Source organism: Hydra vulgaris, chromosome 07 (assembly GCF_038396675.1).
Source record: "Hydra vulgaris chromosome 07, alternate assembly HydraT2T_AEP".
Lineage (NCBI taxonomy): Eukaryota > Metazoa > Cnidaria > Hydrozoa > Anthoathecata > Hydridae > Hydra > Hydra vulgaris.
In genome coordinates this window covers 28,756,563-28,770,927 of record NC_088926.1, presented here as the reverse complement: position 1 = coordinate 28,770,927, position 14,365 = coordinate 28,756,563, and the positions used below count along the sequence as shown (strand labels likewise).

General features: G+C 30.4%; 2 non-coding genes and 1 pseudogene across 2 annotated transcripts; all 3 read right to left on the bottom strand.

The window, feature by feature from the left end:
• Positions 1-628: 628 nt before the first annotated feature.
• LOC136082884 (U1 spliceosomal RNA) lies at positions 629-803 on the bottom strand (annotated as a pseudogene).
• Positions 804-6,497: 5,694 nt separating this feature from the next.
• On the bottom strand, positions 6,498-6,658 carry LOC136082882 (U1 spliceosomal RNA). Its single transcript, XR_010639803.1, has one exon. It is a non-coding gene; the product is annotated as a U1 spliceosomal RNA (small nuclear RNA).
• Positions 6,659-13,764: 7,106 nt separating this feature from the next.
• Positions 13,765-13,928, bottom strand: LOC136082878 (U1 spliceosomal RNA). The gene has a single exon (XR_010639798.1). It is a non-coding gene; the product is annotated as a U1 spliceosomal RNA (small nuclear RNA).
• Between the last annotated feature and the right edge of the window lie 437 nt (positions 13,929-14,365).

Genomic DNA, 14,365 nt, shown 5'->3' with positions numbered 1-14,365 from the left:
TGAATTCGGAAGATAACATATTTAAAAAAGCTTACATGTTCATAATTAGACTTCACAAAATTCATAAAGGAAACTCTCAAAATCACTAAAATAGTTTAATGATTCAGTTAAAATAATGTTATCCATATCTTGTGACAAAACATCCGCCATCTTTATATCTCTCCACACGATATTTATAATCACGATGTCCGTACGACTATCTTTCCATAACTCATCACTATGCTGTTTTACTCTAGTCAATTTTTAAGAGATCTACTAATTATCTCTGCCAGTCAAAAATTTGCTTAACAGATAATCACTTTTTGCTTGTGCTTTAATACTATCAAGTACTTTTTCATTCAGTTTTATGCGTTTTTATGCTTTTTACGCCTTTTTTTGCATTTTAAAAATTTTGACAAAATAAAAAGAAAATTTGCGGCTACAATTTTTCACTTAAATAATAAAATTTTTCTCACTGTTTTTTATATGAACCAACAGGTTAAGTTATATTTATTATATTGTTTAAGAAATTTTGGCCTTATCATAAATAGATATGTTGCCATATATATGTTTTATGTTCACATGTAAAATAATCGATGAAAACACTCAAATGCACCCAGTTGCATCAGTTTTTTATTTCTATTAGGGATGGAAGCGAGCGTGAACGCAGGATTCCCCTACCAGAAATTATACTGTCGAGTTACCGACGTTAGCGGTAATCGCAGATGTCAGCCGGTGCGAAGTGCAATGCACAAGCCTCACTCTGGAAGAAGCCCCTTGTGGTTATATTGCGTTTATATTTTATTAGTCCGCCAGCTAATTGGGCGGACTAATGAAAATATAAACACAATATTCTTGTCAAGTAGTCCACAAGCCTTGTGGACTACTTGACAAGAATAACATAGAAATATTTACAAAGTTTTTCCTATGCTTTTCAAGTCGAGAAACGGAGCGCATCAAGAATAAGCGAGTTTAGAAAAGTAAGAAAAAAGTAAAAAGAAAAGGCGAAAATTTAAAATAAAAAAATAAAAAGTTTGGGTCTTTCAAAAAGTATAAGGTTTTTTTATTTAATTTAAAAATTGGTTTAACTTATTTTCTAGTTTTATATTTCCGTTTGTATCTCTTATTTCTTTAGTTTCATTTAAAAAAGAGTGTAATTGGTTGTTTTCTTTAGCAATGTCGTGTTCGATCTGAAGTATTTTTTTAATTTTAGATATATATGCTCTTAGAAGGCTTATTCATGCGCTCATACTACTCTCATGATAAGCTCTCATTCTTATAGAATAGACATAATATAAAAGCTCGTCAAGCAATAAATTACCAATTTCAATTTTTGGCGCGTTTTCAATAAAACCAAAAAGATAAAAATTAAAAGTGTTTTTAAAAGGTTAACTGTCTTATAAGTCTTATTTAGCAAATATATTGTGTATTTGATAATAAAGGTTGTTTTTTTTCGCAGCTATATATCATGTGAGACTCTATCTTTCATACACTGGGACAAAGGTCACCTGATGACCTTTGTGGATGGAGTTTGTGGGTAGCGCAAAGTGAATGGCTTTATATTTTATTTTTTTGCTTTGTTGTTATTATTTCTTTTGAAAATGTTTTGAGAGAGGAGCGATCATTCCTTTGAGGATGTGCCCGTCATGCTCTTTTCAAAAAACAGAGTTCCACCTAGTAAACAGGGTTGTTACACCCAAACTGTATTTCTTTTTCATAAGAAAATCGTAAATTGGTTTTGATGTTAGGTCGGTTATCAAAACCGGTTTTAGGGGGTGTATTAAGTTTCTTAGGGTGAAATTTGATTTGCTATGGTAATAAGATTGATCTTCCTTTTTAATTTTTGTTTTCCAAACACGTGGAATGGAGTTTTTAATTTTTTTAAATGTTGTTTGTTTAAGACCGGTTAACTGGTAATCCAAGAAACCAGGTTCAAAAACCTTTGCAAGATCAGATATTTTGGATATTTGGTTCAAAGTAGTTTCTTTTTTAGGTTTTATAGTCTGGTGGTTTTTGTCTCTAAATAAAATAGTTATAAAAAGTGTGCTGGTCGAGGATTTCCTCAATACACATATTTTTTATGTTGCTCTCACCGTTAAAAATCTGACTCCTGTTTTGAACTGGTTGCTGGTAGAACACAGGGAGAGTATCAATTGCACTGCTTGAGTGGGTTGTGATAAATATATTTTCTCCTTGATTAGTTTTTCTATAACTATTGAAAATATGCGTCGCAGCGTCTTTCCATGCGCCTGTTAGGGTGTGATTAAAATTTTTTGCCACCCCAGTCAGCTGGATGGATTTTAGTTTTTTGCCTATATCTTTAATGATTAAACCTCGGCTGAAAGGAAGTTTAGAAACTTTTTGGTTTGTTTTAATTGAGCTGTTGCTCCAGAGAAAATTTTCAACAATTTTTTGATAAATTTGATAATTCTATCGTTAGGTATTGGCAACGTAAAAGCTAAGTGCCAAAGGTTAATTAAGAGTATTTGATTAATTACTATTCTTTTTCCTTTAAAGGATAAGTTCAACATTTGCCAGGTTTTAGGTTTTCTTTTGAATAGTGGAAAATGTTTTCTGTTCCATTTCTTATTGTTAACTAAACAATCTCTATTGGAAAAGTAAATACCCAAACTTTTAAGGGTGTTTTCTTCCCAGTTAAAGTTTAGAAAATTTTGTTTGTTTTTTGTTTTATTATTTCCAAGCCACAAGCCTTGGCATAATTGCTGGATTTTAGTTTCTTTTTGGTTTATTGTTATTCCTTTTATGTTTTTGTTTGCTCTTATGTATCCTAGAAAATTTCGGCTTGTATGATATATAGAATTATCGAAAGAGGACAACCCTGCCTTATTCTTCTGCGATTTTCAACTTTTTCAGATAAAAGTCCGTTTATTTTTATTTGCGCGCTTATGTCGTAATATATTGTTTTAATAAAATTTATAAATACGGTATTAAAACCAAAAAAAGATAAAATGTCATATAGATAGTTTCTATCAACTCTATCAAATGCCTTGACCTGGTCAATGGATATAATAGACGCATCAAATTGGTTTTTGTTAGATATTCTTATAATATCTTTGGTGTAAATACAAAATTGTAATATATGGTTCTCCGAGGGACGCATGCTGTTTGATTTTCGTTTATAATCAAAGGTAGAACATTTTTTAGTCTATTTGCAATTATCTTAGTTATGATTTTATAGTCTCTATTCAAAAGGGAGATAGGACGCCAATTGTTAATATCTGTCTTATCTCCTTTTTTAAACAAACATATGATTATTACTTTTTTTTGGCTTTCGCACATTTCACTGCTGCTAAACGTTTCGTTTATAGCTGCGGCCAGCAATTCCCCAAACAAATAAATATTTTGCTTGTAGAATTCGATGGTGAGGCCGTCGCTTCCAGGTGATTTGTTATTTTGCATCGTTTTCAGCGCCCTTTTAATTTCTATAATTGATATTAGCATTTCTAGTTCTTTACTTAAAGTTTTGGGTACTCTTTGAATAGGGGATGTTTTAGAAAAAAGAAAGTTTTGACTTTTTTCGTTGCATTTTTCGCTTGCATAGAGTTCTCTATAATAATTTTTGAACTCTTTGAGGATTTCATCTTTTTCTGATTTAATGTTGTTGTTCTTATCCTTTATTTTTGTTGTTACTTGTTTTGCTGGTTTTAGCTTTTCTAATTGAAAAAACGAGCGACTGCATTTTTCGCCTTCAAGTCGCCATTTAATTTTTGCTCTTATTGACGCGCCATGCGCTCTATTTGTTTCAAAAATTTTAAGTTTGTTTTTGATGTCAGCTCTCAAAATCTGCATGCGTGGGTTCAGGTGCGCTTTTTTAACTGCGTTTTAAATATTTTTTTAGTTTATATTCTTTAATCCTGTTATTTTTTGCCTGTTGTTTACATAATTTTTTTGCGTGTTCTTTTAGTTTACTTTAAAGATTTTCCCACGTTTCTTTTTTAGATTCTACGTTTTCGGATGTTTTATTGCTAATAATTGCTTCAATTTGATTTAAATAGTTTTTATTTTTTAAGTGTTTATTATTAAAAATCCACAGACTTTTACCCATCTCTATTTTGTCAAGGGTAATGGAGGCAACGCACGCGTTATAGTGGTCAGAATGCGCCATCGGTTCGTGTTTTATCTCCACATTTTGTCTCGTTTTTTTACTTGAATAGATTCTATCGAGTCGAGAATAAGAAATATTGTTTGTGGCTTTACAAGTGAATTCTTGTTTATTTGGATTAAAAGATGAAAAAAAGTGTCCTCTACTTCGAGTTTATTACTTAATTTTTTAAGTTTCTCCGTCGAGGAGCATTTTTCCGGTAAATTTATGGATGCCTATCAATTTCGTTTAAAATCATATTAAAATCTCCAACCAAGACTACTAAAACGTTTTCTAAATTTATATGTTTAATTTTGTTTTCGATTAATTCAAACAATTTTTCTCTGTGTTTAGAAAAATCTTGTCGGAGAGAGCGTATACGTTTAGCTAAAGAATGTTTTGTTTGTTTAATTTTGTTAATATGTAATTAAAAACTCCATTTTTGTCATCGAATTTTTCGTATTGTTTTATACGTGTTCGGTTTAGCACTTGTTTGCTGTCCCATCTGTGCGGGTCCTACCGGCAGAGGTAAAAACGCTGCCTTTCCAGTTTTTTGATAACTCATCGTTTTGTAACTTATTTAAATGAGTGTCTTGTAATAAATAAAAATCGTAATTTAGTTTTTCGAAACTATTAAAAACTGCATCTCGTTGGCTTATTTATTAGACCAGCAACGTTGACTGAGAAAATGCTTATTATATCCATTTATCAATGTCTAGGCATTTTCTATCCCTAAGTAGGAGATCCGTAATTAAGAATATGCTTATAAGCACATTCTTATTTGGAATGCCAACTTCTGGTGGTTTAGAGTTAATTAGTTTCGTGTTGAAATATTCGTATAAAAGTAAACTTGTTTTAAAATAAAAACTGTTTATAAAAATTAAGGAAAAACTAAAAAATAAGAAAACTTTTTTCAGCATGCTGCTTTGATCGCTTGTTCCCATTCTTTTTTTCAATCATTTTTGTGTGGAGTCGGTGGTGGTGCACTGCGTTTTGTTTGTCACGTGTTGTCTTCGTCCATTTTTTCTCAACCTTTTTAGTTCGCTTCTTCCGCTCGCTTACTTTCTTCGGCGTCTTTCGAGTGATTCTCCTCTTCTTCTGCTTCTTTGTTCGTCGGCTTTTCGAAGCAGTATTCTTTTCTAATTTGTTTCGAGTGTCTTCCGTTGTTCTTCTCTAGCCTTTTCGTGTTGAGCATCGTTCTTATTCTGTTTTGTTGCTTGTTTCTTCTCTTCTTCTTCTTCATTAGTTTGTTCTTCTTCGTTTTCAAATACGATGTTTTTTTTTTTTTTTGTAACGGTTGGTTTATTTATGTTTTCAACGCATTTGTTACTTTAGATGGATTTTCTTCGGTTTTTGAGTTGCTTGTTTCAAGTTCACATGTTGGTTGTTGATGGGTTAGTGTAGGTGAAGTTTCGTTTTTTGAGTCGCGAGGTTGTCTTTTTTCTGTGTGGTTGTGTATTTTCTAACCGTTGTGCCTAGTTCGTATTTTATAGCCTACGATGTTTAGGGAGGCTGGATTTGGCTTTGGCATGTCTTCCATGAAAGCAACCAGGGTACCGGAGTAGTTGGGCGTGCCTTTTCCTGGCGTTGTCCTCATTACCGGTTTTGTGTAGACACGTCTACCGTATCCTATTTCTTCAAAAAAAACTTCCAATCTTAAATTGTTATGCTTCAATTGGAAGGCCAAATACTGATACGTGTGTTTGGTTTAAGCGTTTTCTTTCTAATTTTGGCCTTCGATTTATATTAGATATTTTGAAAGCACGCCGGCAATTGTTAATTTTTAAACCATTTTCTAATAATTTTATTCTGGCTTCGTTGGTTTTCATAACAATTTCGGTAGCTGTGTTTCGTCGTAAAATTGCACGCCTTCAAGTTCTTCGTCTAGGTTTTCTTTTTCTACCGCTTTTAAGAAGTCGTTTTGAGTGAAATGATCTTCTATTTCGCAAATAAGTAATTTTGGTAAGTTTCGTTTCTTTATTTCTGCTTTTGCTGCTTCAACATAGTTTCTTGGTTGTTTTTTAATTTTTTGTTGATTTTCGCATTCATCATCCGAAGCTTCATCGCTACTATAATAGATTTCAACTTGTTCGTTCGATTTACCAGCAGAAGCTTTCGCCATTTTTTCAAGTAGAATTAATGATATTTCTTCGGTTTGTTGATTTTCCGTAAAAGGTAATTGAGTATCATCATCAGTTTTGAAAAAAACTGTTTCTCGTTGCTTTGTAAAGCACGCCATTTAAAAGATTAATCCAATTTCAAATTAAAACATTTACCAAAAACTGAAAATACTTAGTGACTAAAGAAGCAGCTCCATGACCCGACTTAACTTCCCAGTCAGGTTAATTTAAATATGTTCACGTGGAAAATAGTTGCTAGTAACACCCACCCAGTTACTTCAGTTTTCTATTGTACAAAGAAGGAAGCGATGCAGGCTTCCGCTATCAGAAATTATACTGTCGAGTTACCGACGTTAGCGGTAATCGCAGAGGTCAGCCGGTGCGAAGTGCAATGCACAAGCCTCACTCTGGAAGAAGCCCCTTGTGGATCGAACTTACTTCCCAGTCAGGTAAGTATGTTAACAAGACAAATTTTAGGACAGATTCAAATCGTTACACAGTTCTGCTTGTGGGTTCATTTTTCAAAAATTTATTCAAACACATCAAAAAAAATAATGAAACAAGCAAAAAAACACAAAATAAGCGACAACATCTAATGCTTCAAACAGTTTAAATTACTTCAATTTGTTATTACCCGGTATTTAGAAACGAGAAAAGATTTTCAATAGGGAAGTAAAGATCAGTAACACTGTCTAGCAAAAAATTTTCAAAAATTTTTTATAAATCGCTTTTTAATTTTTCCATAAACTAAATTTAAATTAAAGCTTCAAGTTTTCAGTTATTTAAATTTTATTTACACGACAATGTTAGTAAATAATTCACTGATAAACAAGAAAGACTTTTTTTCCCAATTAAGTACTAATTTATTCCAATTAAGTAATTTTTACCAATTAAGCCCATATAGTCGGAAACATTTTGATTTGGCTGTGACATTACCTACTGCAGTATATTGTTTTAAAAAACAAAACCTAAAATCGGAATAAAAAATAGGTATGAAAAAACCTTTTTTTCGGCACAGACAAAAACACCGATGGTGTAATTGTAACCTACACCAAGTTGTTGCGTAATTAATTTGATGAAATTGCGAGAAGTCACAAAACATACGCCTAACGCACGGCCATTTCAACGCCTTTAATCCAAGATCTCAAACTTTTTTGTCTTCTCGGTGATAACAAACATATTTTTTTTCCGGTCTGCAACATTTGTTTATAAACAATAAATGTTAAGTTTTAAAAGATATGTTAAGTTTAAACAATATCTATATATATTGTTTAAAACTCAACATATCTTTTGCGATGGAGTAAGAAAATATGTATACATATTTTTTACAAAAAAAATAAAAATATATATATATTCAAATAAAATATATATATTAATATATGGTAATTTAAAGACCGGAATTTTAGATAAATAGTTTTATGGCATTATAAAATAGGGGTGGTTCACATCACAGTAATGTTTAAATTTTGAGCTTAGACTTTTAAATAAACCTTAAAAGGTTTAACTTTAAAAGTCTAATTAGCCGTATGTCAATTTGTGTGTTCTTCACACTTATATTAATAAAAACTTTCATATAAAATGGAAAAAACAGATTTTAAACTTGAAATTTTTTTCGACCTTTAATATGTTTGCAGACATATGACTGGAAATTAAACATATAACTTAAAACTTGTTTGAAAAACTTGTTTTCTCAATTAATGTATTATCTTCATTGAGAGCAGTACCATTTTATATTTTAAAATATGGCTCATCAACTATAAAGCAAAAATGTATTTCTAAACTTAAGTAATTTAAAAAAAATTTAACTTTGTTTGATTTTAGACAAACCAAAGCGCAAGGAGAAAAAAAAAATTAAAAAAAGTAAATTATTCGGGTTAAAAAAATGCAGCGAAACATAACCTTTTTAAAAACGCAAAATTCGTGTATTTTCCAGTACATGCATTAACGGCGCGCCGTGAATGCATGTACTCTACGCCGCGGCGTAGAGTACTTAATAACAGGCCTGAAAAGACGCGCGCAAAAAAAAACAACTGTTGGCAAATGTTTGTAAAAAAAAAAAGGAGTTTTGTGTTTTTTTTAGTGTTTATATATATTGTTAGCGTTTATATATATATATATATATATATATATATATATATATATATATATATATATATATATATATATATATATATATATATATATATATATATATATATATATATATATATATATATATATATATATATTTATATAATTCAGTTATGTATGCAGATATAATGCAGTAATGTATTTACATAATATGATATACTATACAATATATATTTAATATCAATTGCTTATAGTTATTTGAAAAAAATTACTATTATGCCTTGTTCTGTCTAAAACGTTTTGTAACTGGTTGTAGAGAGGAAATTATTATAAAAACAAAACCAAATTCTTTCCTATTACCAAACAAAAACCGTTAACCTCTAAGAGAAGAATAATATTAGATTATTTCAATAGAAAACATTCCAAATAATCCAAATACATTCATTTGTGAAGTCACTGGCCAGTTAGAATGAAACTTTGTCATTTGATGAAAAGTTGAAATCCACCAACTATTTTGACTGGATCCAAGTTAGTTTACACCTCCACCAACAAAAAGAACAACAACAAAATCACTACCATCTACGCGTCTATCTTATTTCAGCTCACTCGTTTTGTATGAACTTGTTGTCCGATGATCTTTGCCTAAAAGTAAACAAAGAAATTGATTTCCAGTAATATCTTTTCGGCGGATGATGGTTTAACTACCGAATGCAAGGATTATATTGATACCTCTGCTGTTCTACAGTTTTCAAAAGTTAAAATTGATTTGCGCTTTGAAGGTTTTCATTTTGGATCTGAGATGCTCTATTACTACCGCCAGTAATCGAAAACATAAGTTTACTTACAAATTTTTAGAAAAAAAAACATAAAAAAAACATTATCCTACAACAATTTGTTAGCATGCATGCATTAACATTTTTTGGTAATATAAAATTTTTCCAGAAATTTCTAATCCATTTAGTATTTTTCAATTTCAACATCTTTACAGTCGTATTAGAGATGGCTATGAAATGCCAAATATTGTAACACTTGGTAAACTTATATCTAAGGTTAATAAGCTAGAGGATTTTGTTTTCCTCAACAAATATTTTATGCAACTAAAAGATCCTCATCAAAAAAATGTAATTATTATAATCGATGAAGTTTAGGATAAACTACAACTAACGTATAATGCATATTGGAAAAGCAATAAAAACCCCAGAACATTTTGCAACCACTATTTACGATTTGCTCATTATTAGAAAAAGGTTTTTCAACAAGCACTGCCACTTTAAGTGCTGATTTTCAATATGAACAAGTTGTTGATATTCTTCATTCGTTCATGTAATGGCATTAACCTGTTGCAATTTTATGTGATATTAATAGAGTAAATCAATCATTCTTTAAAAAATTCAATTTGATTTCTCCATGGCGCACAACTGAAAACATTTTTTTGCTCTATGATTATGTACATCTAATCAAATCTATCAAAAACAATTGGTTAACTGAAAAAAATGGTAAGAGTTGAAGATTCTGATACTGCTGCCTTGAAAAAACTGCAAAGTGAGTTGACTTGAAGAAGCTGGTTGAGTTAGAAAATAACTCTATTGTGAAACTATCAAAGCCTAATGGAAATTTTGATCTTTTCATAAAACTCATAAAACGACATACGTTTGCTATGTCTTAAGATTTTTTGTGTTGAAACGTTAACTGCACTAAAAATTCATCCAGAAATGCAGGATTCAACTGTTGATTTTATAGAAAAAATTGTAAACTTTTTCAAAATCCTAAATGTAAAGTCAGTTCGAAGACGTTAAAACTAAAGACTTAAAAAGGGCTGTCTTTGATAACCCTAACAATACTTTTACTTGATATAGCAAGTATGTTTGAAAAAATGGTTCCTAAAAAACAAGGACAACGAGTAAAACAACTTACCGAAGATACTGCTCTTGCATACACTGAGTAGAGGACTGGTTGAGTTAACTAAGCATCTCCTCTCAGCACTTCACACGAATATGTATGTCTAGGAAATTTTTCTAGTGATCCCATTGAAAATGTTTAGTAAGCTACGTCAAGGTTTTGGTGGAACATATTTTAGATGTTTAACAAGTTTTACAAAAAGTTAACATTAAGAAAACAAAGCTTCTCCTTGATTTAAACACAGATTTTGACTGGAATTCAAACAGTTGTAACATGCTTGTTTGAAATGTTGAATTTTGCTAAATGATGACAATACCTTTATTTTCATAATCTTTCAAATATGGAGTTAGCCTTGTCTAAGCCTGTAAAAATGGCTTTAGTTTATATTGCAGGATACATCAGTAGAAATGATGAAGATGAATATGATACACAGTTTCATCATGATGATTTTTTTAGAATTTACTAAAGAAATCAATAGAGGAGGCTTGAGACCTGGAGAATGTGCTCAATGGGTGATTTTGATGTATTTTTTCATCACATCATGTCATGTGTTTGTAGGACAAGTTTATAAAAATAACAAAGATGATAGCAGAATTTTACGGATTTGAAAACATAGATAAGTTTCATGGGAAAAATACTATCTAACATATTATTTAACAATTATAGCAAGCTTTACTCACCTCGATCGACAAAAGAGCCAAGCTTCTCAAAAAGTACTTAAATTGTCACAAAAATGATCATAGCGAAATAAATGTATGTAAAATATGTTTTGTGAAGTTGTAGGGTTTGTGAAATTTAGCAAAAAGAAATCATTTATATAAGAAAATTAATAAAGAAAAGTGTTTTTTTTTTATTTAATCGATTAAAAAATGTTATTTATTGTAAAAGGTTATTAAAATAAACAGTTCTCAAAAATTGTAAACAAGCAATTTAGCAGCTAGTATAGCGAATTTTAAATTTTAACTCAACTTATTTGTTCACAAAACTGTTTAAATCGACATATTTGTTTAAAATTATCCGCCTACAGTTTGTTTTTTTTGTTTTTTTTTGCGCGCGTCTTTCAGTGTGTTATTAGACCGTGGCCTAACGTTAACTAACATATTTTGAATAATTTCAAGTTTTCAAGAAAAAATATTTAATATTGGAGTGAATCGAACAGTCGTCGTTGTTTTTTCCTAGAACTCAGAAAAATAGCGAAGTGTAACCGTGGCGCAGTGGTTATAGTGCTGCCTTATAACAAAGAGTTTCGAGGTTAAACGCCGGCTTTTGCCTAATAAGCAACATTTGCAAGGAGTAAGCATTAACTTCGTAGTTAAATGCTCTTTTGCCATGCTCTGTGACAAGACCGTAAAGACTTCTGGGAACATCAACCACAACAGCAACAACAAAAACAACAACAAATCTTGGCTGAGTTAATGTTTTGTACTCGAAATCTGTCGCAACAGAACATTTCTGCGTCCGACAAAGTCTGGATGGATCTCGCGTTGTTTACCTAAATTTGCGTACACTTCAGCTATCCTCAAATAACAGAATATACAAATCAACAACTCTTGAATCTTGGAAATGTTTTGAAATTCAATGTAGACTCTAATAAAAACGGTGACATTCCAGCCTTGTTAATACCATGAAAAGTTGTACCCGTACCAACCTTTTTTTTTAATTTTATTTAAAAATATACTGCTCTTGAATTTTATTTTATTCTCATTTGAAATAACAACGCATTAAAATACAGTGCTCTTTTTTTTATACTTTACTATAGTTTTGGAATTTCTTTAGGGGCCGATGTATCCCATTTATTTTTTCACATATGCACAGCCATAATACATTCTGTAACTTTGATGATCAGAACATTTTAATTACTGTTGTAGTAAAAACTTTAGTAATACTTTGTTGTTTTATAGTTCTTATCCTATTGTGAGTGTTGAATGCTACCAGTGCACTTTAGGTACCCACGCCCATTTTTAAAAACTTTAACAGTGAACTAGACGAGGATATGAATTGCCGTCACCTGTTGCTTTGACGTAGTTTCCGATTCGAAATTTTTTTTTGCATCAATTGAAAGAGCAAACACCTGAAATGTGGGTTTCGGTTTTTACCAACTTTTCTGTTTTGGCCTTTTAGTTTTTCGGTTTTTGTTTGACAATTTGAAAATAAGCTTGTTGTTATTATGTTTAGTCCGTTTTTTTTTTAAAAACGTTTGCTTGGTCAAACTTTATGACGATTTCAATCGCATTACTTTTTTCTCAAAAAATGAATGCCTTCAAGTTTTTAGTCAAGGTTTTCGTTTTTGAATGCGTTTAACATCTCGTTTATTCATCGCTACTATAATTTAATAATACATCTTCAATTAGCTCTGCAAACAGACGGTCGTGCCATTATTTCGAGCGGATATTTCTTTGGCTTGTTGAATACTTGTTGTTTGATGTTCTTGGTTAGTTTTAAAAAAAAACTGTTTCTTTTTCGTTTTACAAAAAAGCTGATCTTTTATTTAAAGTTAGAAATTTACATATTTAATTTAAAATATTTTTTGATAAAATGAAAATCCTCGACGTATACATACTAAGTATATAGAAAAGTTTGTATTTTGCTTATTTGTGGAAGCATGATTTATCTCCATTAATTTTTAAAGACCTTTTTATTTTGAAACCATTAAGCAAGAGAAATAATAGTTATGTGAATGAGCCAATCTGCTCGAACGAAATTCAATTAATTTCGTGAACACTCATTGTGCAGCTCATTTTTGTAACAAAATTGTTTTGCCTAATTTTGACCATTAATTACTACTAGATCTAATTCCGTTTGTTAAAAAAAATTAAAAGATTTCATTCTTTCTATTGAAAATATCTTAGAGTACTTTTAATTAATTTATCTTGTGACGAAAAAATGTTTTATTATTTTGAGTTATGTATGTTCAGTTTTTATTTTATATGTTGAGTACAATTTATATTAATAGATCTAGAATTATTTATTGCTTTCACGTTATTTTACGTACTCTTAGTAAAAAATATTATTTTACGTTCTCTCTCTTGTAAAAGCTTTCTGAAAATAAGATCATTGTGTTCTTGTTTTAGAAGCCTTATTCGTATTAGTAAAATATGCAGTATATATACATTACGTCAAATGTAAACAAAACGTACTTAAAAAAAAAACAAATAGTAATAAATTCTCCGCTTTAATTTTTTAATTAAAGTATTTAATAATTTTTCCTAAGGAATCGTCCAAAAATTATGTAACACAAACTTTCACAATAAACAAAAAAAAAAAGATCAAAAGTTTTTCCTCGCAGAGCCTTAATTTAAATAAAAAGTCAAAATAGCCCATTAAAGTTTAATGAAAATCGCCGCTTAAAAGAAACTAATGTCTCCAACTTCTGTTTTTAAAATTGTTTCTGTTTTTAAAATAAATATTGCGTTGCGTAATTTTTAAACGATCCTTTTTTAACTATAAAATTACCAGCAAAAATCATAAAATTGTTTCACAAATTCTTGCCTGGGTTACTGCCATAATATCCGAAAAAAAATTTAGATATGTTCAAGCGCAAAATAATTGCTTGTAACACTCGCCCAGATACTGCAGTTTTCTATTGTACAGAGAAGGAAGCGAGCGCGAACGCAGGCTTCCGCTATCAGAAATTATACTGTCGAGTTACCGACGTTAGCGGTAATCGCAGAGGTCAGCCGGTGCGAAGTGCAATGCACAAGCCTCACTCTGGAAGAAGCCCCTTGTGGATCGAACTTACTTCCCAGTCAGGTAAGTATGTTAAAACGTCAAATTTTTGGACACGTTCAAATCGTTACACAGTTTTGCTTGTGGGTTTATTTTAAAAAATATATTTAATTTTCAAAATATATTCAATATATATCCAATGAAAAAAAATTAAACGAGCAACGAAAAAAAACGAAAAAAAAAAAAAAGAATAACAACATAAAATGCTTCAAAACGTTTAAAACACGTCTACTTCATATTATTCGGCATTTAGAACCGAGGAGATATTTTTTAAAGGGGGAGTGAAGATCAGTAACATTGTCGTGTGAAAAGTTTATTGATTTTTATTTTTACAATTATTTAAATTCAAGAAAAAATGAAATAAGTTTACCATTTTTCTATTACTTTTATTTATTTATTTTATACCTTTTTATGTTTTTTGATTTTATATTTTTTGTCTTTTTTGATTTTATACTTTTTTGTATCTTTG